Raw genomic sequence first — 24,606 nt, 5'->3', positions numbered from 1 at the left:
GATGCAGCCTGATGCTCCGAAAGCCTAAGGACTTCTCCAAGGTCACAGTTAGGGCATACAGCGTCCAGGCGGCATCTTACAAATGAAGTTTACTAAAAAAAATGCATATTTGTTTAATTCCTTAGAATTTTGGCCGTGTTATAATCCTACATGTCCTAATTTATGTGACCTTGGAAAGGCTAGGGAAAATCTAATCCTTGTTACCATTTTCTATCTTTCCTTAAAAAACCTCAAATCAAAACCTTTACTTAAAAAATCCATATTTCCATATTTACGTTTATAGCAATAACTTTGTAATATACTAATTCCATATATTTTGCATGGGTGTAGTGTAACTTGATTTTCTATGTAATAAACCATTGGAAAATTAACACTTAATTTTGAAAAGACATTATCCTTCTGCTACGAAGCCCCTGAGTTTATCAATTTTATTTGCCTGATATTACAAGGAAGTGTCAGCATTGGGCGCAGGCACCCAAAAGCTCTTTCTGCCTTTTTGCAGGGTCTGGTTGGAGGGAGAGGAAGGGGCAGGAAGGAGGCATCTGCATTTCAGGGAGGGAGCATCTGTAACTGATGGCGATTAGCACCAAAGCTTTACACACTGACAAGCCCAGTTCCATTGTAATTCACTGCTGTGTACTCATCCTTCTAGAATATAATTATACACAACGACTAGTGAATTAGGAACAAACAAGGAAAGGTGGAATAACTTCCTGACTTAGAGAGGCGGCTCTGGAGCAGGCTGGCGTTCCTGTCGTTCCGAGGGCTCCTTGGGGACCACTCAGAGTCCCTGGGAAAACACAGAGGCATTCACACCCAGCTGCCTCCTGCCGGGCCACAGGCCCCAGTGTCAGAAAACTTCAGCTGCCAGCAGATTTCATGTTGCTACCAAAATCTGAAGTGTGCAATTACTTTAATTTTATACCTTTCTTGTTCAGCTCAGAAAGGCTTTTTTTTTTTTTTTTTTTTTTTTTTTTTTTTTTTTTGCAACAGGAAAATAAAAAACCTACACAATCAATCACACAGTGGCCTTTCAATCCCACACATTTCAAGAAAACTACCTCCTATAGGGCTGCAAACATTACCAAGTTAGATTTCTTGAAAACTATGCTGCTGGAAATTCACTTTTTATTGGAAAGAGATAAATCATGGTGCAAGGCTTAAGAGAAATATTAAAAATGTTCTTGTCTATATTCTATGCTAATAGATGTATATCTTCATTTAGTGAAGTAATTTAACAATACTTTACTTTATAAAAGCAATAATTTTAATTTTGTTTCAAAGTAGATTAATTGGACTTAATACAATTTTAAAAATCTCTTCTTCATAGATGAATCCAAAGGAACAAACCACTGATGGGTAGGGTGGCATGGATGAGTCTCAGAGAATACTGGTGACAGTGAAGGGAGGATGGCCAGTGGGACTCCATTTACACAGCATCCTGCAAAAAGCAGATCACAGAGACGGTCCAGTATGTGCTGATGGAAGGAGACTGAACTTTGGGACATTAGCACAGAATACAATATACAGATGATGTATTATAATATCGTGCACTTGAAGCTTACATATTCTTATTAACCAATGTCACTGTGGTAAATTTAATAAAAAATACAGGAACACAAAGGAGTTTAGTGGTTGCTAGGGGTGCACTGGGAAGAGGCAGGTGTGGGCATGTGGGTGATGGGGTTGGTCTACCATGGAGATCCTGCAAGGTAGATCACGCAGACCTAACTACATGGCCTGTTAAAACTACTACTAAGAGACCAACACACTGCAAAGGGTGGTTTTTACTTCTGTAAGTTACTCCTCAAGGAGCCTACTTGAAATTTATTTTCATAGATGTTCTCACAGTAATTCCTCAAAACTCACCAGAAAATAGATTGAGAAAGAACTGTTATCGTCATTGCTTTACACAGAAGTAAACTGTGCAAAGTGAAATTACTTGCTTGAGGACAATCAACCAACATGCATCTACCCCACATGCCGGCCTCCCAGTGCCAAGTCCAGCATTTTTCCTCAGATAAGCACACCGCCTCTTTATGCATTTTATTCCCCCTCCTACATCCCCTCAAGGCAGCTCAGAGTGAGATTTCCCATGCTCACCAAGCAGTATTGAATATGACCACCAGGCACATGCTAATTTAATAATAAGTTTAATATAATGGTGCATTATACCATTTTGGCAGCAAAGGTACCAATGATTTAAGGCTCAAATAATGGAGGATACTGCCTAGGCCACAGAAAGCAAGTAGACTACTGTGCACTCTACAAAGCAGATGACTTCTGGAGCAATAGTTTACTTCTGAGTGAAGAATTCTTTGAGAGGAGCACAGACAAATGAAACAGCACCTGATCATTTCTGTGAATATCACATTTGGGATGTTTGAAAGAACAGGAAAGCATTACAGGGAGAGATGTCAGGTCCTCTGACAGATACCAAAGTAAATGCTATAGAAGAGGAAATAGATGTTTGTATATTGCCAAGAGAATGGAACCATAATCGTGTCATTTTAGGTCAGATGTAAGGCTAAGTTGTATTAGCCCCGTATCTGACACATAGAGGGTGTGCACTACGTGTTGAATGGATGAATGAATTACAACTTGGGTTAACCACAGAGACACATTGCTTCATAGCATGGTGCTCTACTCCTTCAAGAGTGTTTGATGGGGAGCCTCGGGAATGCCACAGAAGAGACTCCTCCGTTAGATGGGTGGTTAGAAAAATACGGAAGATTTCTTCCCAAAGGCTGGTGTTGTAAAGAGGAAAATTAGAGTAGAGAGTAGAAATGAGGTTGGAGCTGTGCAATTTGTGAATGGGATTAGAAAGTCAGCAAATAAAATTGGAAAAAAAATATTTTTCATGAAGGCTTTTTCTTTTTTTTTTTCTTCTTTTTTTTTATTGCTTAAAGTATTACAAAGGGTATTACATATGTGTCCATTTTATCCCCCCGCCCTAGACAGTCCCCTAGCCTCCCCTATCCCCCAATGTCTTATGTCCACTGGTTATGCTTATATGCATGCATACAAGTCCTTTAGTTGATCTCTTACCCCCCTACCTCCTGCCCCCCAACCCTCCCCGGCCTTCCCGCTGCAGTTTGACAATCTGTTTGAGGCAGCTCTGCCTCTGTATCTATTATTGTTCAAAAGTTTATAATGGTCTCTATTATCCATGAATGAGTGAGATCATGTGGTATTTTTCCTTCATTGACTGGCTTATTTCACTTAGCATAATGTTCTTCAGTTCCATCCATGACGTTGCAAATGGTAAGAGTTCCTTCCTTTTTAGAGCAGCATAGGATTCCATCGTGTAGATGTACCACAGTTTTCTAATCCATTCATCTACTGATGGGCACTTAGGCTGTTTCCAGATCTTAGCTATGGTGAATTGTGCTGCTATGAACATGGGGGTGCATATATCCCTTCTGATTGGTGTTTCTGGTTTCTTGGGATATATTCCTAGAAGTGGGATCACAGGGTCAAATGGGAGTTCATGAAGGCTTTTTCAACAAATAATGCTGGAATAACTGAACAACCATTTGCAAAAAATAAACCTAGACACAGACCTTACATAGCTCATAAAAAATTAACTCAAATCACAGAGCTGAATGAAAAATGCAAAACTATAACACTCCTAGAAAATCACGTGGTTGAAAATCTGGTGACTTTAGGTTTGGTGTTGACTTCCTAGATACCAACCTCATAACATAATCCATGAAAGAAAACAAAAAGTTCGGAAGTCATTAAAATAAAACTTCTGCTCAGAGACAGACTCTCAGAGAATGGAATGAGTCACAAACAGAGAAAAATATTTGCTATATGTATCTATACTAGAGGCCTGGTGCATGAAATTTGTGCAAGAGTAGGCCTTCGCAGCCCCACTGCCTTGGCCCCTGCAGCCCTGGCTTTGTTCAGAATGTCGTCCGGACAGTCGTTCTGCTGTTTGGCTGCTGTCCGTACAGTCATTCTGCTGTTTGGTCCATTTGCATATTACGCTTTTATTATTATACTAGAGGCCCTTAGCACAAATTCATGCATGGGTAGGGTCCCTCTGGGTGGCCTGCAGGGATCAAGCCAAAACCTGCAGTCCAATGCTGCCTGCAGCTCCTACCTTCCTCTCCTGCTCATCCGAGCACTACTGTGCCTGCCGTGAGCTCATGCCCAATCAGTCCCGATCAGGAGAGTCTGGCGTTGCCACAGTAGCACTCACCAGCCATGAGCCCTGCATCTGGTGCCCTCCCAAGGGGAGTGGCCTGTGGGATCAGGCTGAAAACATCTCTCTGACATCCGCCAAGGGGTCCCAGATTGTGAGGGGATGCAGGCCATGCTGAGGGACCCCACCAGTGCACGATCGGGCCAGGGAGGAACTGTGGGAGGGCTCCAGGGTGTGTCTGGTCCATCTCGAGCTCAGTCCAGATGGGCCAATCCCCAGCAGCAAGCTAACCTACCAGTCAAGCATCTGCCCCCTGGTGTTCAGTGCATATCATAGCGACTGGTCGACCAGTTGACTGTCTGCTCCCTAGTGGTCAGTGCACATCATAGTGAGCAATTTAGCAGCCTTAGCATATTACACTTTGATTGGTTGTTCAGTTGTTCCACCATCTGGTCTATTTGCATATTACTCTTTTATTATATAGGAGATTTTATACACACACACACACACACACACACACACACACACACACACACACTGAGTGGCCAGATCATTATGACCACCTGACATTTGTAGGCAAATTAGCTATAATTTTGCGCTGAAGTTGCTAGAGGGCCAGACCATTATAAATAGGGAAGCAGGTTGTTTACCATGACAGTAGAAGTGATTTTTTTCTGAAGATATGGATAAACAATGTGATCTAACAGCCTTTGAACATAGGATATATCTATATCTATACCTATATCTATATCTATATCTATATCTATATCTATATCTATATCTATATCTATATCTATATCTATATCTATATCTATCTATATCATCTACATACACACTGAGTGGCCAGATTATTATGACCACCCCATCAGTACTTCGTTGGGCCACCTTTTGCCTTCAATACTGTGGCGATTCTTCTTGGATTCACGAGATGTTGAAAGGTGATGTGAGGAATCTGACACCATGCCTGATGAATAGCACTGTCCAGTTCTGTGAGTTTGATGGTTGTGGAACCAGTTGCCTGATGGCTCTTTTAACTTCATCCCACAAATGCTCAATTAGATTGAGATCTGGTGATTGTGGGGGCCACCTAAGCAAGGTAAAGTCTCCTTCATGTTCTTGAAACCACTCCTGCACAATACGAGCACCGTGGCATGGTGCATTGTCTTGTTGGAAGAAGCCGTCTCCATTGGGATATGCCATCAACATGATAGGATGAACTTGATCAGCAATGATACTTAGGCATGTTGTGCTATTCAGACGTTGTTCCAGACGAATTAAAGGGCCCAAATCATGCCAGGAAAACATGCCCCAAACCATAACACTGCCCCCACCAGCTTGAAGGATTGTACTCATGCATGTGGGGTGCATGCTTTCATGGTGTTTCTGCCAAATCCTCACTCTGCCATCTGCATGATGCAACTGAAAACGTACTTCATCAGACCACATGACTTTTTACCAATGTTCGACTGTCCAATCCTCGTGTTCCTGTGCGAATTGGAGACGTTTTATCATGGTAACTGCAGACAGCAAAGGTGTTCGAACAGGCCTTCAGCTTCCATATCCCATACAATGCAGTGTATGGCTAATTTGCCTACAAACGTCAGGTGGTCAGGTGGTCATAATAATATGGCCACTCAGTGTATATCTGAGCAAGAAGTGGTATCCAAAATACAAAAAAGCACATGTAACTCAACAATAAGAAAACAGTTTAAAAAATAGGCAAAATGTCTGAATTGTCACCTCGCCAAGAAGAAATACAGATCACAAGTAGGACTATGCGAAGCTGCTCAGAACCCTGTTGGATAGGGGATTGCAAACTGAGCACCGGTGAGACACTGTTATGCAGTCATTTGAGTGGCCGGCATCCAAGGCACCAACAGCATCACATATGTGTGTGGAAGTGGAGCCACAGGAACTTCTATTCACTGCGAGTGGGAACAGAAACAGTGCTGCATTCGTGCGAATGCATTGTCAGGGCCGTGGGAACAGTCCATGTGATGCCGTAACAGTGCCCTCCTGTCATCATGCATTTGTCAGAACTCACAGATGCACAACCTAAACAGTGCACCCTAGTAAACTGTGGACTTTAAGGGATAATAATATGTCAATATTGGTTCATCAATTGTAACAAATGTACCCACTCTAATGCAAGATGTGACTAGTGGACATGGGGGTGTGGTAGATTTATAACCTTAGCGCTTAGGAGCTTAACAAAGTTTCTGTAACATTCAAATAAAGTGTATCTCAAAAAATAAAAACTGAATCACAATAGATGTATGAAATATAAACCCTAACTATAATTATTTTGTGCCATGAATTAGTCTAACATCCCTTTTTGATCTCTTTCACTACTATACATTTAATAGATTTGTGAATTAGCAAGTTAAAAAATACAGTGGTATTGTAGATTTTACTTTACAATTTTACTAAAATTCCTAGCTTCTGCCTGAATTCAATATTTTGCAAGACACTACTTATAGAATATGCTCATTTATCTGAAATGATTTTTTAATGTAAAATATTTATTTATGGTCAATTATGCTGAAGATGTAAAATAGAACCACCATTTACTTTGTGAACTAGAGGCCTGGTGCACGCATTCATGCACCCGTGGGGTCCCTCAGCCTGGCCTGCATGATTGGGCCGAAACTGGCCCTCTGACATCCCCTGAGGGGTCCCAGATTGTGAGAGGGTACAGGCCAGGCCAAGGGTCCCACAGGTGCACGATTGGGATGGGGAGGGACTGTAGGAGGGCTCCAGGGTGTGTCCAGCCTGTCTTGCCCAGTCCCGATTGGCCAGACTACAGCAGCAAGCTAACCCACTGGTTGGAGCTTCTGTTCCCTGGTGGTCAGTGCGCAGCATGGTGACTGGTCAAACGGTTGAATGGTCAGGACACTTAGCATTTTAGGCTTTTATTATATAGGATTATGTGGGCCTCCTCAAAATCTGTACTATTCTTTATTAGATTTCTCTTGGAGACTCATTCTTGCAATATTCTCTTAATTTATATCAGTGAGTATATTTTGTTTATGATACCAAATGAAAGTTCTTAGCAGGTACATCTGCCCAAAGCTGGTCTTTTATTAAAATGGAAGATGTTATAGAAGTGCCCACATTCGTCTTTATTAAATTTTATTGCAAACTATCTAAAACATGCTTCCATGTTTGGAAGAATAGATCAGGGATTATCTAAAAGTGTTGTTTTTTTTAAAAAAAATACTTTCCCTTTAATAATAAAATTCATGATGCATTGGTCCAATTTACCAAAACGTAAATAATTCCTGTACACTGAGATGTATTCAAAATATACTTTAAGAACAAGGAGAGAGAATAAAATTGCTTGCAATCCAACCCCACCACCAGTTATATCCACTATTTGATATTTTAAGGGATGCTGTCTTATAATTTTCCTATGTCTGCATCATATCGGCATTACATAATACTCTTTCCTAAGATTCTCTCCCCTGTCCCAGGCTCATTATTTAAATAGCAAATGATTTCCAAATGAAGGCCTAGGGCAGAAGGCAGCGGTGACTAGAAGGGGCCAATGGGGGGGCATATATAATACTTTCAGCAATAAAGATTTGAAAAATTTAAAAAATGAAATTTTACAATAACTTTTACTCTTGTTATATCAATAAATTGAGTATTTTAAATTGTCAAATGGTAATAATACATTCTTATAATTCAAAAATCCTAAAGAAAAGATATGCAATGAAATGGCGATGAAAGTTCCTTCCCCATTTCTGTCTCCTGCAAATTCTCTTCTCAGCAGTAACTAATGCTATTATTTTCTGATAAATTATTTGAAAAGAATTTAAACATACACATGTGAAGTCACTTAAGAACTGTCCTCCTTTTTATATGGATGGCCTCCTGCCTCACACTCTGCTGTGAACCTTGTATTTCTTTTTGAGTTAACAATATATCCTGGGGACACTTTCACGTCTCTAGAGTTTTCACATTAGTTTCCACGACTATAATACCCCACTCCATGGATGCCCTGCACTGTGCCCGGGCAGTTCCCCACGGATGGGCATTTCACTCTAACAAGCAACAAAGTAACTGTGAATTCTTTATGCTGCATGTGAATGAATACATCTGGAGGCTAAGTTTGTGGAAATGAAATTCCCAATTGAATGGCATTTGCATTTAAAATTGATGGACAGGGAGAAGATGCTTCCATAAAGGCTCTACCAATTTACACTTCCACAGATATCTTTGATTTATCATAATTCACTTACTGGTAAGCCCTCATCTGTTAGTGCACTTCTGAGCTGTCTGAAATCATTTGCTATTACTTATGAGGCTCTGAGGAACATCCTAGTGATAATATGTGTGCCATCCTAAATTAATTGGTGGTGAATAAACCCTAGACTTGAAAATAATGAGCTTCTCTAAGACTTGATAGTTTATTTTCATTGTGCTCTTTTATAAAATTACTAGAGGCCCGGTGCACAAAAATTTGTGCACTCGGGGGGGAGGGGGGTCCCTCAGCCTGGCCTGTGCCCTCTCGCAGTCTGGGACCCCTCAGGAGATAACGACCTGCTGGCTTAGGCCTGTTCCCGGGTGGCAGAGGGCAGGCCCAATCCCTAGGTGCAGCCCCTGGTCGGGCTCAGAGCAGGGCCGATTGGGGAGTTGGGGTGCCGCCCCCTGTCATGCACAGAGCAGGGCGATCAGGAGGTTGTGATGCCACCCTCAGTCACGCTCAGGGTAGGGCCGATTGGGGGGTTGGGGCACCGTCCCCTGTCACACTCAAGGCAGGGTCAATGGGGAGGTTGTGGAGCCACCCTCTGTCACGCACAGAGCAGGGCCAATCAGGGGGTTGGGGTTCTGTACCCAGTCACGCACAGAGCAGGGCCCATCAGGGGGTTGGGGTTCTGTACCCAGTCACGCACAGAGTAGGGCCCATCAGGGGGTTGGGGCGCTACCACTCTCACACTCAGGGCAGGGCCAATGGGGAGGTTATGGCTCCACCCCATCACACACAGAGCAGAGCCCGTGGGGGCGGGGGTGGGGTGGGGTGCTGCACCTGTCACACACAGAGCTGGGCCGATCAGGGGGTTGGGGCACCACACCCTGTCACACACAGAGCTGCAGGGCGATCAGGGGGTTGGGGCACCTTCCCCAGTCACGAACAGAGCAGGGTGGAAAGGGAGGTTGTGGCCCCGCCCCCTGTCACACACAGAGCCGCAGGGCGATCAGGGGGTTTGGGCGCTGCCCCCTGTCATGCTGATCCCGGTGCTGGGAGGCATATTACCCTTTTACTATATAGGGTAGAGGCCTGGTGCACGGGTGGGTGCTGGCTGGTTTGCCCTGAAGGGTGTCCTGGATCAGGGTGGGGGTCCCCACTGGGGTGCCTGGCCAGCCTGGGTGAGGGGATGAGGGCTGTTTTCAGGCTAGGGGTGACTGAAGCTCCCAACCGCTTCTTTTTTTCTTTCTTTTTTTTTTATTCCGGGCCAGCTTTAGCTTTGAGGCTTGGCTCCAGCTCTTAGGCCTCCGCTGCTGAAAGTAGGTTTCTGGCCTTTGCTTACAATGTTGCGATCCTGCTGGCTGAAGCCTGGTGGACTAAAGCAGGTTTCTGGGGTTTTGTTTAGCTTCTATATTTGTTATATAGTTGCTTAGAGTTGCAGCTCAGAGGCCTGCAGCGGCAGGGGGGGAATGTTGGAGTCCTCCGTCACTGAAGCAAGCAAACCTCATGTTAGTTTCAAGCTGCCTGGCTGCCGGCCGCCATCTTGGCTGGCAGTTAATTTGCATATCTCGCTGATTAGCCAATGGGAAGAGTAGCGGTCGTACACCAATTACCATGTTTCTCTTTTATTAGATAGGATAGCATTGTTTCTAGTAGTTTTTCAGGTGAATCTCTTGTTCTTTTCAAGAATTTCTCCACCTTTAGAATTTTAAGCTCCAATATTCTACATTTTCAACACTCTCCCTATCTTTCCAAGGTTCTCATAGCCTTGTTTCTTCTGAACTCCTCAGCTTTAAATATCTAATGTTGACTCTGCTCCATCCTATCTCCATTCCTGTATCCAGTCAGGACCCCAGGGCTCACCACTGGGACTGCTCTCCAACCTCCTTCACCCCGTTCCTTTTTCTGTATTTCAGGTCCATCAAACCACCTAGATTTCTGTACAGGGGACACGTCTAGTCGCTTCCCCATGTGTTTTCTGTCCCATTTTCCCACAGATGATATTTAAGTCTTTGACCACCACTACCCCTCTCCTTCCTCACTCACAGTGACGATCTCAGCAATTTATTTACAGAGAAAACAGATGCCATCAGGGGGTCCTCTCCAGGCTCCCCTTCCCTGAGTCAACAGCACCTTCGTCTGGGTCCCTCCAGTGACAAGGATGAGAGGGGGGCACTGCCCTTCTGCTTGCCCTCACTCAGTGATTCCCCACTGCTTTTAGGGTGAACTCCTTGACATAAGCTATGCGCCTGTGGGGTTTGAGCCCTCATTCTCACGTGTCTTCACTTCCACTCACAGCCTATTCTCCCAGCCGGTCACTGATTGCCACGCTGGCCTCATCGCCTCACCACCTGTTCAGAACGCATGACCCTTTCCCCCTCTTCACCTAGTTATACCTCTTACTTTTTCAGGACTCCACTCACTACTCAGGACTCCACTAGAACATTTTCCTAGACCCTTGGTCTTGGTTAGGGGTCCCTTGGTTAGGGGTCCCTTGATTAGGGGTCTCAGGACCCTTTCATAGACTTCCCTCTGCATTTATCACACCACATAGAATCACCTTTATGGAGGCTATCCCATTAAAGTTTACATGCAAAGTGGAAACACATCAATAAGTTATAAGCCATTTATAACATACTGACTTGAATTGTTTTGGCTTATTATCTTTTTTTTTAACCTCTTACTCTTACCACATCTCCACAATTTCTAATACCAGATCTTTGAATTTGAGAACCATCCAATTAACTGTTCATCATGATTTTTGTTCCCTGAGAATGCATTTTCATTTTAAGAAAATAAAATAAATATATACTTCATTTTGGGTGGAGAATGAACTGCTAAAAACATCTACTTATAATATAAGATAGCTTTATAAATAGCCATTTATCAACATTAAAGTTTTATGATGTTATATGTTAATGCCATAATAAAGAAAATCCTGTTTCTCAAGTTAACTTAAACTCTTTATGTTATACATCATACTTCTGATCACTTATAAACTTAAGGTTGCGTTATAAAGACTAGTAGGTTACAACTTTGACCCACTTTCCCTTTTTTATATCATTATGAAACATATTTTATGTTTTAAAGCGTTTTTCCTCAAAAGAAAGTATAGTGGAGCACCTTTATGTTAGGAGGAAGCATATAACAGTGTCATGCGAACACATATTTGAAAAGAGAAATGAATTACTGTTTCAAGGTTGAAAATTCAGTACAATAAAAAATAAACATAATAATAAATTTAGATATAGTATAGAAATTTAGCAGCATCCTTTGGGATGAGTGGTGAAAGCCACTTTGAGTCACCATCAGAAACCTAGAATTGTACTTTTGTGACCTCACAGTCTTGCCTGTAGGGAAATCTCTGCAATTCTCTGTACTTGAGCAGGACATGAAAAGGCAGGGCTCTACACTTATATCACCCTTGTCATCTGAACAGCAAAAATGGCAATTGCCACATGCAAGAAACTATTGGAGAAAAGAACAGTTGAAATCGATTATTTCAAACTATCCAAATGTTATTTCCCCACAAATGAATGGAATAAGTTGAGGTTAACCAAATATTAATTTATTTGGATGTAAAAATATATTTTTGAGCCAATACCTAAGGTGTTTTATACTATTTACAATTCAACAGTTTTAAAAAAAATAATTATAGAGGATCTATTATGTGCCAGACACTAAGCTTGGCACTGAGTTAAAAGCATAAATAAGGGAGAGTTTGATATTTTGTCAGCATGTAATTCAGAAGATAGTGACCTAGATGAGCTCAATACAACATGGTAAGTGGCCATAATATAAGAAAGCAAAAGAGTTCTAGAAATACCAGGAAAGATCATCTACCCTTGTCTGACTTAAGAGTCAGTTCAGAAGGAAGAGTAATTCATTAGTTCAAGGTGAGCAGAACGGAGAGAGGCATGTGCAGATAATGGAGAGGATTAAAAGAAAACATCTGGTGACCGCAGCATTAAAACCTAGCCACGATCATGGCTTTCTGTGTGCATTTAACAAGGATACTAAACCAGGATTACCGTTAGCCATCACTCATTGTTTCCTGAGTGCCAAGAACCATGATACATACCTTCCCCAACTAACTATGTTACTCACAGGTAGGTGAGATGATAGACGATGGACAGACAGACAGATCTGAGAAGTGAGTTGAGCAGCTTCTCAGCAACAGCACAAATGCACGCATCGATTACATTTTAACAATACAAATCTGAGCACAGCATTAAGCCTTTTGCCTTGTTAGCTGCCACTCAAAAATCTCAAAATATAAGCCCTTAATTATTAATAAGTTTCAATCAATGATTTAAAAGAGAATGCTGACATAGCCAAGGCTCTTTTTTAGAAGATTTACTTAAAAAAAAAACAACGACATTTTTTTTTCTTAAAACATTGAGTAACGAGTAAATTATGAACAAAGTATACTTGCACTTTGGCATAAAATTGTTATTCTTAAACAATAAAGGAATGCTGGCCCTGGCTCGGTAGCTCAGTGTGCAGAGTGTTGTCCCAACACTCCAACGTCGCAGGTTGGGTCCCTGGTCAGGGCCCGTGAGGGATCAGCTGAGGAATGCACGAATAAGTGGGATGACAAGTCTGTCCCTCCTTTCCCTCTCTCTCCCCCTCCTTTTCTCTCTCTAAAAACCAATAAAAAGAAAAATTAAAAAAATAAAGGAATGGGATTAATGTATACAGAAAAAGACGTTAGGAATAAGAAGTAGCTGAGTGAGTCACAGCTGGGTAATGAAACAAAACCAGGCACAGAATATAAGGAAATGCACTGAATGCACGCAAGCTGCAAAGTCCTGTACACCGACAATGATGCCACGCCACAGCACCCTTCCCACGTGATCCTGTTCTTGTGAAGAATGTTTCTAAACATGGAAATGTTAATGCATCTGTTGTCTGGCACAATGTAAAATAACACATTATATATAGTTAGGCTTCAGGACGCTTGGTAAAGAGTGAAATGGCTACAAGATTAAAGTTAACTCGAGAAAGGAAAATGCTATCAATGAAAACAAACATGAAAGCCACTCCTGGCCACCAAGGAGCGTGAAAAATTTAAAGGTATATTCCAATGTGTATATTATCCGAAGGTGGGTTTGGAAAAGCAGTGTGAGATGACATCGTGTACCATCCCTTTTCTGTGCTATGAGCCATTGCTACATCATCTAGGAATGGGGAAACAGCTTTGGTCAACACAGAGCGAATACAACTTCCACACCTCAGACTCTATTCACCTTTAGGATGATTACTGCAAAGAAAACTAAGATTCTAGAAATGCCACATTGTACTTGGCTCTGAAAAGAGAATAAGAACTTTTCAGATAAACATTTGCATTGTCAGTAAAAATAAAAGAGATTCTTAACTTCAGATTAGTCCTTTTATTTTCTGATAGTTTTATAAACTCTAAATATAATAGAGAGATGTATGAACGCTCAAAGCAACCCCTAAAACTGAGTATCTATGGAGAGCGACTATGCTAATTCACCACAATATGTAACTTAATAGTTTTGTCAGAATCAAATGCCTAAACAATAGAGAATCACTCTCTAAAAACTTTTTCTGAGTACTGTAACTATAGTTTTTCTAAAAAGAACTAATGCAGATAAAATATTTCTATGATTCCAAGTTAACACAATGCAGGATGTTAATAATATGATTTGCTCTACGAATCTCAGTCACCTGTAGTTGGTGTTATTTTATTCATTTGAGTATTCCCTGTGCCTGGCTCATAGTAGGGGTGCAATAAATATTTATTGAATTAATGACTATAAATTGGTTGATATTCAGAGCATGCACAATAAGCAATAAACCATTCATTCAGTGTTCTCTTTGGAACGAGGTCACTAATTCAGAACAAGGTTACACCTTCAAAGCTGTAATCAGGTCACAGAATAGAACATAGCAAATGCCCAGGGTCAGTATTGTGACTGTGCCCCTGAGGAGCTGTCTGAGCTTAGGAAAGCAGCATAACTCACTAACCTACATGAAGTCCATATGGATACTGTCTTACCTGAGGCAATAAACATAAAGGGTTCAGAACAGGCATTAGATTGGAACTTGTACTGAAAAAACGTCTGAGAATTTGCAATGGCCCAACCTCTGAGCCAGACACAGGGAGTAAGCCGTCACACAGTCTCTGTCTCATGGGGACAAAATGGTCAGAGAGACACCTGTAATTTAGAGCTGTCTACATTTCACTCAAGAACAGAGAGCAGAGACATCCAACCTCGACTGAGAGAAGAGAGAAGGTCTACTGAGCTGAGCTGGAAGGGATGAGTAAGGGGGGATAGTTATCAAAGTTGAGGTTGAGGGTTGAGGCTGGGGTTTGGGCACCAAGAAGTAGCACGGAGGGACGCTGGCTGGGGCTGAGATGCCACCGACAGATGTTAAGCCATGAGATCAGGTTAATCGAGTGTGTGTAAACTGTCACATGAATTGTTTGGGGGGCAAATAAATGTCTGTGCTCACAAGTATGACAATGAAACATGTGGAGATTTATGTGGAAACTTAACTTTATAGCTCTTAAAAGCAAGAGAGTGAGTAACTGAACTAACTTATTAAAATTTAAGAAAATACTAGTAAGCAAATATAATGAAGCCTCTGACATTTGACTATCATGTTGTTGTTTTTTTGTGAACAATTTCATTTTCTTTCAGGTTTAGGTTAAATCTATTTCTCTTATATTTAAATTCTAAATGGAATTATTTTTGATATAGAGGAAAATGGTTCAGAATCCTATAAAACACTGGGTTTTTTCCACAAATACCAAGGCCTGAGCAACTTGGGGAACTACTGTGAGCACCAGCAGTACTTGTAGAAGATGGCTAAATCACACTTTTATTCTATTTGGACTTGTTTGTCCCTACTCTGATGAAGACATTTTCTCTCCTAGGACACTCATTTTCCCTGTTGGAAGAAAACAATCCCATTCTTCTGGTTTCACATCCCACAGTGAAGGCCTTATCTTACCCCAGACTCCAGGTGTGCCTCGGCCAGTTCTCACAATTTCACGAGGGATGGAAGGGTCAACGGGAACACAGCACCGTCTGGTTGAAGGGACAGTAGCAGGAACAAGCGGGTGCACTGACGAACTCAGCCAGATTGTCTCACAGAACAGACCTCAACTTGAGCATGTTCCCAAACTCTGCCCAGCCTGCCTTGTCTTCGTTTCCCTTTGCAGGGGGGCCTTTTCTACCGCACTCCCTATCGTCATCCTCCTGAGATCTCTAGGAGACAGGCTGTTTCAGTCATAGGAATCCCTATGTATTGCTTTCATCTTTCTGAAGCTGTGGAATCGACTAGTTTCTAGCCCAGAGTGAACCCTGTTGGACACAATAGCTGGCTTTGATTCATTCATAAAAACACAGATTTTCCAAGTACCTCCCAGGTGCCTGGCACTGTGTGGGAACAGGGATTCAGAAATGAGTAAGTCCTTTCTCCAAAGAAGCTGTGACTCCATTAGGGGAGGGGAGTATGGGGTGAAAAGACGCCTGGCACTGGATGCTAAGGAAGAGCTGCCAGGGCGCTTGGAGGACATTTCTCCCATCTCTGCAGCTTGTTTGTTTTTAATTTGTTTTAATTGATTTTTAGAGAGAGAGAGAGAGAGAGAGAGAGCAGAGACATCTATTTGCTGTTCCACTCATCTGTGGATTGATTCCTTGGTTGATTCTTGTATGTGTCCTGCCTGACCCAGCATAGAACCTGCAACCTTGGCTGCTGGAGACGACGCTCTAAGGAACTGAGCTGCTGGCCAGGGCTCAGCCTCCTGTTTGGACAGTGTGTAATGAGATATGCTCATCGCCTCTCATTAGAGTCTATCTCTGGGGGAACAGACTCTGGCTCGCTCTCCTTTATATGCCTCACCCCTAAAGTGCACACTTGGTCTCTAGCTTGAAAAACTCAGCAGGATAGTAAATACATTCTAGGATAAGATGGTGCTTCCTCACCACTCACTCACACTCCCCCTCCCTCTCGGCACTTATCACATAGCGTGTTAGCAGTGGCTCAATGGCCAGTCCGGGTTTAGGAAACTGTTCATAAACATCTCTTGATGTTGAACATTTAAACAGCCAAGAACTCCAATTGTATATGTATTTGTACACACAAACAACACAAACACATTGACATGTGTGTACCTATATGCGTGTATGTATAAAACAATACCTACTCATGTAATGTAATATAATATCACATTTCAAAAAACTGAGTAGAATTCTTCACAGTCAGAGCATCACAGTCCATGATGGTCTAAGTCATTCTTCGCAAGCTCTGAGTAGACAGTGTGAGACCCTCACTGCACCTGTTGTAGGCAGCGCACCAAACAAGATAAGGGGGTCCCACAGAGCAAGTGCATAAGACCAGGAAATGGACTAAATTTTTTTGCACCACGGAAAAATGTCCAATAATCTATATCTTAATTACAGACATATACACATACAAAAATGCAAAGAAGAAATGTTTTCTTTCTCTTAGGTATTTTAATACAATTTTGTATAGAAAAATAAAGATCAAAATAAAGTGGAGAAAAATACATAAAAAGTTCAACACCCAATCCAATAATGTCTGAAAACAATGCAATTGTCAGAGCTGTGACAAGATTCCTCCGACTCTTGAAAACAATTTCTGCTGGATAAGATTAAAATGGAAATCCAAGTTCTATAGTACCTTCTAAGAAGTTCTATTAACAGTTAATTCACTTATCAGCACACCATGTCTAGATTGATAACACACGTTTTCTTTATTTTCTACTGTGAGAGGAGAACCAAAATAATTTAATAATATAGACAAAAAGATATCAGGCTTTATAATACTGGCCAAACTCTAGCCACATGTGACTTTTATCTCTGACTTGTTGCTGATGCATTTATTCACTTCAACACGGATGTGTTTACTCTGGGACAATCAATATTGAAGTGAGTAGTGAGGAATGAACCACAATCCTGTAGTCAGGGGCCCAGAGAGGCAGCACAACTTCTGTCCGCACCCTAGTTAGCAACTGGGAAAAAGCAGCATCAACAACCAGCCACTGTCACCCGGAACAAAGTTGGAAAGATCACTGTGATGCTTTGACGGTTGGACAGAATGCCTTATGGGTAAGGCACTTTTTAAAGAGCATCTCCCTGTCCGTGGGAACCATTTCTTCAATGGTCAGGGAACACATATTTCAGGTGCGACTGTTGGCAAACAAGGGCACAGACTCCGTCTGTAATAAACACAGCCTGGCATTCGCTGAAACAACGTTGTCGGGATGCCCTTTGGAATATTGATCCGGCTAAAGGACAGTACAGCAAGAACACACCAGAGCACTCTGGAACTCTATTGCAGTAATCAACAAAGTACCAGGTAGAAAGCCGGAAGTGACAAGTTATGCCAAATATTCTGTTTTGAGGCACTAGCTAAAATCTCTTAGCTGTAGGCAAATGGGTCTGGTAATGGCCACTAATATTATAAAGACTCATTTTCTTATATTGGTGGTGGTGGTGGTAGGGGAAACCAAATACTTAATGAGACTTTTACAATTTGTTATCCTGAGCATTTTGTTGCTTCCTCTCATTGTGAAAACCACCCGGTTTTCTTTGCATCCATCACAATGCCACCATTTTTCTATTGGCTACTCAGAATCCATGATCCCAAATCTAAACAAGGCATATCTTTAAATCAAATCTTCACTCATAATGTCACTCCACCTTTTGGCAAATCTGTCCATAGAATTAACCCCAATTTTTTTTTTTAGCATATCATAATATCAACTTCCTCTCCCTGATTTACTTTCTTACCACTATCTTAAACTAAAATATAAGTGTTTATGAAAAATGACAAATACCTTAAGGCAATAGCCATTATCTCATGACAAACCCAGCAAGGTAGCTGGGACACTGGGGGGCTTCAGTGGATTCAAGAGGACTGTTCCAGGGACAAAATGTACCCATAGCAACACAACTCTACTTTCTCAGACCAGAATCAACCAGATCTTCTCAGATAGGAATAGGAGACTACACAGAACCTTCCTCCAGTCTGACAGCACGTCGCTTGCTTGCACCAATGCCAGCCAGGCTGGAGCGGGCAGTGTACCCAGCTGGCTCCCCCGGCTGTTGAGAAAAGCCGCCCAGACTACAGAGAACACGGCTGGAGGAGGAGTGGACAGACAGGAAGGTGGATGATTGGCCGCTCAGTGTCTCTCTGGAACATAAAATTCCTCAGCTGTTAACCTGAGTCACTTGAGAGACTCTTAAAAAGTTTAACCCTTTTGCCCACAAAAATTAGAAAAAAAATAATCATAATGAAACAGGACTCATATGTTACTTTCCTGCAGTTTAAAGTTACATAAAATTTCAGAAAGGGCCAAACTTTTGCATGAAATACATGTGGGGGAGGAAAAAGCAAGGATTTTTGCTCTTTGATAAGTCTTCGAAAAAGCAATTTAAAATTGAGGAAAGGAGAAAGATAGTATCTGAATGGTAAGTATTGTGAAAATTGGGCTGCGAAAATTAACACACTAGTTTGTGCTAGAGCCATAAATTACTAAACTAATTATCTAGTCGCGGTGTAAGCATATCATTCAGAGGGGTAATTAGCAATCAGACATGACGAGCCCCGCTACCATGCCCGTCAGTTCGCACTGAGCTCACAGGAGCCGGCGGCAGCTCTCCTGCCCTTCTCAGAGGGCATCACTCCTGCTCTGCCTGACGTGTCCACCCAGCCCATCACCCCCAGGAGCTGGGTCCTCTGACGTCCCCTGGCCAAGCTTTCCCTGTTCCCCAGGCCCTTGAAAAGCCATCACTTCTTAGTCATCACTCCTTAATAAATATGTACACTGCGCCTCAACCAAATTATGCATTTTCTGGAGTAATACCTGAAGTTTTACTTATATGTATATATTAAAATACTTCTAGCATTTTTCATATGTATTTTACACGGAAATTCGAACTCATCCTTTTACTCCCCCGCCCTTTTTTTTTTTCCCGCTGAACGCCTGTATAAGCTCAGACAGGAGGCTGTGTCCTGAGGCATCCGAATGAGAAGACTTGGTCCCTGTGTTTCGGCTCAGAGTCTCCTGACTGGGGCAGCGTGGTGGCGGCAGGTACTGGAATATTTGCACTGCAATGTGGCCAAAGCAAGAATGAGGCAAGTCAGAGGGAGTGCATGGCACACCCACCCTACATCACTTCCCTGCGCCTTCTCCTATTATGAGCAGAGCCAAAGGATTAGATGGGAGAAGAATATGAATAATGCTGATCGGTTAGGGGAGAGAGTAGATTCTGGAGGAAATTCAGCCCACCTTTTAAATTCAGTCGGGATTTATTAAACACCCACTTTATGTAAATGCAGCTGCAAAGGCTGATGCTCTGAGAAATCCCGAGGTGGAGAGGCCTGGGGACCAGGTTGGGACCCGAGCACGAAGCACAGAACCCCTGATGCAGCAAATCCCTTGCTGAGCCCCAGCTTGAGCCAAAGAACGTGGAGGGCATTTGCCCTGGACAGCAGAACATGACTCTGAAGAGGGCAAAGTGGTGCAGCGAGCTGCGCAGGCCCCGCTCAAGGGCCAGGTGCTTTCCTTTCCCTAATCCGCCAGGAAGGGGACACCCCTTCTCCCTGCTCAGTGGTACCCAGTGCCGCAGAGCATCCTGGGAGACGATGCACATCTCGCCGTCCCGCTCTGGCCTGAACTGAACAGCAAGTCATAAGGCAGATGCGTCCATCTATTTTTAAATTGATCTTTATTGTTGAAAGTATTACAGATTTCCTCCTCTTTTCCCCATACTGATCCCCTCCACCCACTTCTCCCCACCCCTGGCTTTGACCTCCTCTTGTGTGTCCATGGGCTATGCATTGATGGGGAGAAGTTCTTTGGGTGGGTAACCCCCTCTCCCCCTCCATCACCTCTGAGATCTGTCAGTCTGTTCCAGGCTTCCATGTCTTGGATATATTTTGTTCATCAGTGTCCACATATAAGTGAGATCATATACATCTTTAAACACAAATTAAAATCAAATATTGGTATTTTTTTTTAAATGGAAGAATTAGTTATCAGAGAAAATAGTATCATTAAATGATTAGATAATTTTATATGTAATATTATTTTAAAACTACTAAAGGAGCATAGATAGATGATTCTATTTGGCATCAAAAATTTTTTAAAATCATTGATTTTGTCACAAGAGGGAGCCCATGTTTTCCAATTAATGCAAACACATTCTTAATAAATGAAATAAAGGAAAATTGACCCTGACTATGAATGAAGCTGTGCATTTTATAGCATAATCCATCACTGATAAGAAAATATTAGTTAGTATTAAATATCAGCAGTCACCTCCCTCTATTTCAGTTTATCTGGCTAGAAGAGGAAAAAGCTTTTTCAAATGATTTATTTCCCAAACAGAACTAGAACTGTGATGTGAAGGAAGCAAGCACACATGCATTAGAATACAGTCAAATATATTGTCCTACTAACATGCTGCACAGAAAAGAGCAGAGGCGAGTCATCTTCTGCTTCATAATTATGTACTAAATATTCTTCTAAATTATCTTCAATCTGTCGGAACAGCTGTTGAGTGGATAAAAACACACGGAAAATACTGATTATAAAGTCATGGAGCTTCCTGGAAAAGCAAGGTTTCCCACGTCTATTACAGGGGGGCGTCTAGGTACCTTCGGGAGAATTGGTGAGATAAAGACACTTAGAAATGGCATTTGGTAATTGTTAATAAAAGGCAGTTTCCCTCTGCCCTTTGAGTAAACATTACAGAAACGTCTCTAGTAATAAATATTTCCAAGTCTCATTCATAAAGGCACACCCTTCCCTGATGCCTAATTCTTCTTCCACCCCTGACTTCCCACACTGCCCCTTTCCTGAGTAGCCCCAGCTTTGTATAGGAGGAGCATCTATGGCCACTACAAGTCTTCCACTCAACCAAACACCATCTATTCATTGCACAATAAAGACGTGTGACAAAAGCAAATGCCGTTTTCAGCCTGTAGTATCTTCCTGGCCTTTCTGAAGTTTTTGATGCTGTTTCCGCCTCGCATTGGTCTGGCCTGTCTGATCAATCCTGTGTCTTCCATGGTCTCTTCTAGAATAACTGGTTATGGCCAGGATTCCACCGAGGACCCCTTCGCTCCACTGTGTCCATGTCTCTGGAAGTCTTATCTTCTTTCCTGGCTTCACTGCGGCCTCTGGCTGAGGTGGAGACTATGGGCCTAGCCAACATGGGAACCTAACCATTTGTCTTTCCTTCTGAAATTCCTCCTGCTCTCCTTCTACCTAGACAGAGGCCAGACTGGGAAGCCGACAATGTGTCCCTGCGGCTGGCTCCCATCGTGCTGGCCCATGCACTGCTTTCTGTTTTCTAGTTTAGTTACTTATCTGCAAAAGGAAAAGTACAATAAAACATAAGTTCCACTCCTCTAGCTTCTGCCAGAAAACTGAGAAAATGAAAGTATTAGGTCCTCAGCCATCAGCGATGAGGCAAAAGCACACAGTACTAGGCGCCGGCCACCCCCTAGACAGCCCAGACATCACTGCCATCCTCCCCTCTCCCCTGGGTCCCCTGGGACCTCCTGCATCTCGGGCGCCTGGGGGAGGAAGGCGATCTCTCCCTCCGTTCGTGTCCCCAGCGCTCCACAGGGGCGAGGCCACAGAAAATGGTCCTTGTGGAGCAATAAGAGAGGGATAATCAAGGCCCGACCCAGGCTGAGATGCTGAGGGAAACAGGCTCCACAGGCGGATGCAAATGGAACATCTCATTAGACCCAGGCTGCGCGCTGCCTGCTGGGACAGCAGCCCTGGCTCAGGAAGAGCCCCACTCAGGCCCCTCACCCCGTGCGTGGCCTGAGCATCACAGCGAGGCCTGCTCCAGGCTGCTTCCTACCTGCACCCAGGCAGCATGGCCAGACGGTTCACACGCCGCAGAGTTTAAAAAGTAAAGCCCCATAAGAGAGCCAGGAACATACACGCACTTCCATAGCTTTCCCTGATTTCCTTTCTTCCCGCCTTTTCCTGCTGCCGCCTTATACCCAAGTGTTCGGGGTGTTCCCGTCTGATTAAAACGGTGCGTGCTGGCAAAGCATCCCGCTTCCCCCGCATTTTCACTCCAAGCTCTGACCGTCAGCTTGTGTTTAAATGGTGGCCAGAGGAGCGCGTGCACCTGGCTCCCAGGACAGTGTGGCCCAGCGGAGCATTTTCAGAGCCCATTGGAAGCGCGGATCGTGCTTAGGTCTCAAGAAGGGACAACAAGGAAGGGCTGCGGAGGGCGAAGGACAAGGCCGCCGCGTGGGCCCAGGTCACGGTGCAAGTGCTGGTCCCGACAGGCCCGGGCACTGGTGGGAGATCCGCTCGCGCTGGGCCGGGGGCTGGGCTCCAGCTCAAGACGAGGAAGCAGCAGAAAACCCTTCTTTTTTGAACTCCGTCTTTTTATTACTTTTTATAGTTGAATAAAGAACTTGCCAAGGTAAGAGGGCACGGAGCTACGGTCTGTTGTTCTCTTTTCTCGGTTCTCTACCCCACAGCCCAGCTCCACTGCCCCAGAGCGGATCCATTCCGGCCCGTGCTTAGGGGAGCGCTCAAACCGAAAGAGAAGAAACGTTACCGCAGCTCAACACCGGGAGTCTCCAGCCTGATCTCTCAAAGCTCTCCTCAGCCCTATCGTCATGGCACCGGCTGTGATCTCATCGGTGCTGACCCATAAGCCACACTGCCCTCCCGCTGCTGGACGGGACCGTGGCCGCTCTGACATAGCTTCGGCCTGTGCTGGGGTCCCCCCGCAGAAACCCTAGTACATTGTGAGCAACTTGAAGACGGGCCGTTTCTCATGAAATGTTGACTCTTCAGATATCACACAGCACCTTGTAAAATGCCTGGAAAATGAAACTGGTCCAAGTTCTTTCCCCTGAATGCATGAAGTAAAGCATAAATGTGAATGCTCTTTAAAAGGAAATGTGCACATTTATAATTCCCTGTCCGTTTGAAGTCTGTCTTATACTATGATATACTTGAAGGAACATTATACTGCACCAGAAATATATATATACTGAACAAATATTGGGATTGCAAAACGCAAAATTGTGAAACTACTTCACAAAATCTTTTTCTTAGACTCTTAAACACTTACCACACCACCCAGCATTCCCACTCCCAGAGATTTAACCAAAATAAATGGGAAACGATGTCCAGTGAAACCTGTCCAAAGATATTTATAGTGGCTTTGTTCAGAATCACCCCAAACCGGAAACAAGTCCAATTTCCCTCCATTGGGAGCTGACAGACAGGCTGTGACATGTCTATGCACGGAATACCACAGTGTTACTGACTCAAGGAAAGCAATGGGCACTCGCTTTCCCACTGCCAAGTGCAAGGAGCAGGATGTTAAAAAGACGACATGCAGTACATCACGTTTACGCAGATTCCCCCAAAAGGAAAACTACAGGGCGGAGTCCGAGAGCGCTGGCCACTTCCTCTGCCTTATTCAACCCCAACACCCTCTCCTTTCCTCAGAAGACACTAATGTTCAAAAAAGCAAAATTTGAATTCAGGCTCCAGTTAATCAATTCACTGTTGTCTGGCTATCAGAGTTTGTGACACATCAACATTTCAGATGTCAATGTGGCTGTTAACAAATACATCTTTTTTCTCAGGCCTTGAAGAAAGCATGCATGCAATGTTATGAAGATAAGCATCAGTAGTATGGGCCAACGAATACTCCAAATTGTTTGTTACCTACCGAAAACTCTAGTCACTCATATATAAAATGTTGTAAGCATTTTCTCTCTCATAAAATTTCATAGTGAGTTCCTATATTCTGACTTAATTATGATTTACAAATGTAAAAAACATAACTTAGAGATATTATAAGTTACCAGCAATTATATTATATTCCTTTACTGATTTAAAATGTGTTTCTGAAAGTACTTCTAACTGCACATAACATTATGCATGACATTAGTTTAAAATGTTTGAAACTTAGGCTAAACAGTGAAGGCCATTGGTATGATGATTAAAGGGTTATCAAGCATAAATCCAGCACAGCCAAGCAAATGACTTTTTAATTGCAAAGAAATCCAAATATTAACATATTTTCAAACATATTTATCCTAAGTGTGACCATAAGAATCTGACAAGTTACTAAATTTGGTTGAAAAAAAAATGTTTGTATAGTCATCTGTGTTTCAATTATTAAAATCAGGAAGAGAAATCAAATGGAAAATATTATCAAAATAAAGTTACCATATATGAAAAACAACAACATATCAATCC

The 24,606-nt window shown here is 42.8% G+C and overlaps 1 protein-coding gene across 3 annotated transcripts in view; it reads right to left on the bottom strand.

Moving 5' to 3' along the window:
- Window positions 1-24,606, bottom strand: part of RALYL (RALY RNA binding protein like) — a 571,820-nt gene that overhangs the window by 340,471 nt on the left and 206,743 nt on the right. The window lies entirely within an intron of this gene.

The sequence above is a fragment of the Myotis myotis genome, unplaced genomic scaffold (genome assembly GCF_014108235.1).
Source record: "Myotis myotis isolate mMyoMyo1 unplaced genomic scaffold, mMyoMyo1.p scaffold_m19_p_16, whole genome shotgun sequence".
Classification (NCBI taxonomy): Eukaryota; Metazoa; Chordata; class Mammalia; order Chiroptera; family Vespertilionidae; genus Myotis; species Myotis myotis.
This window is presented reverse-complemented; position numbering and strand designations above follow the sequence as displayed.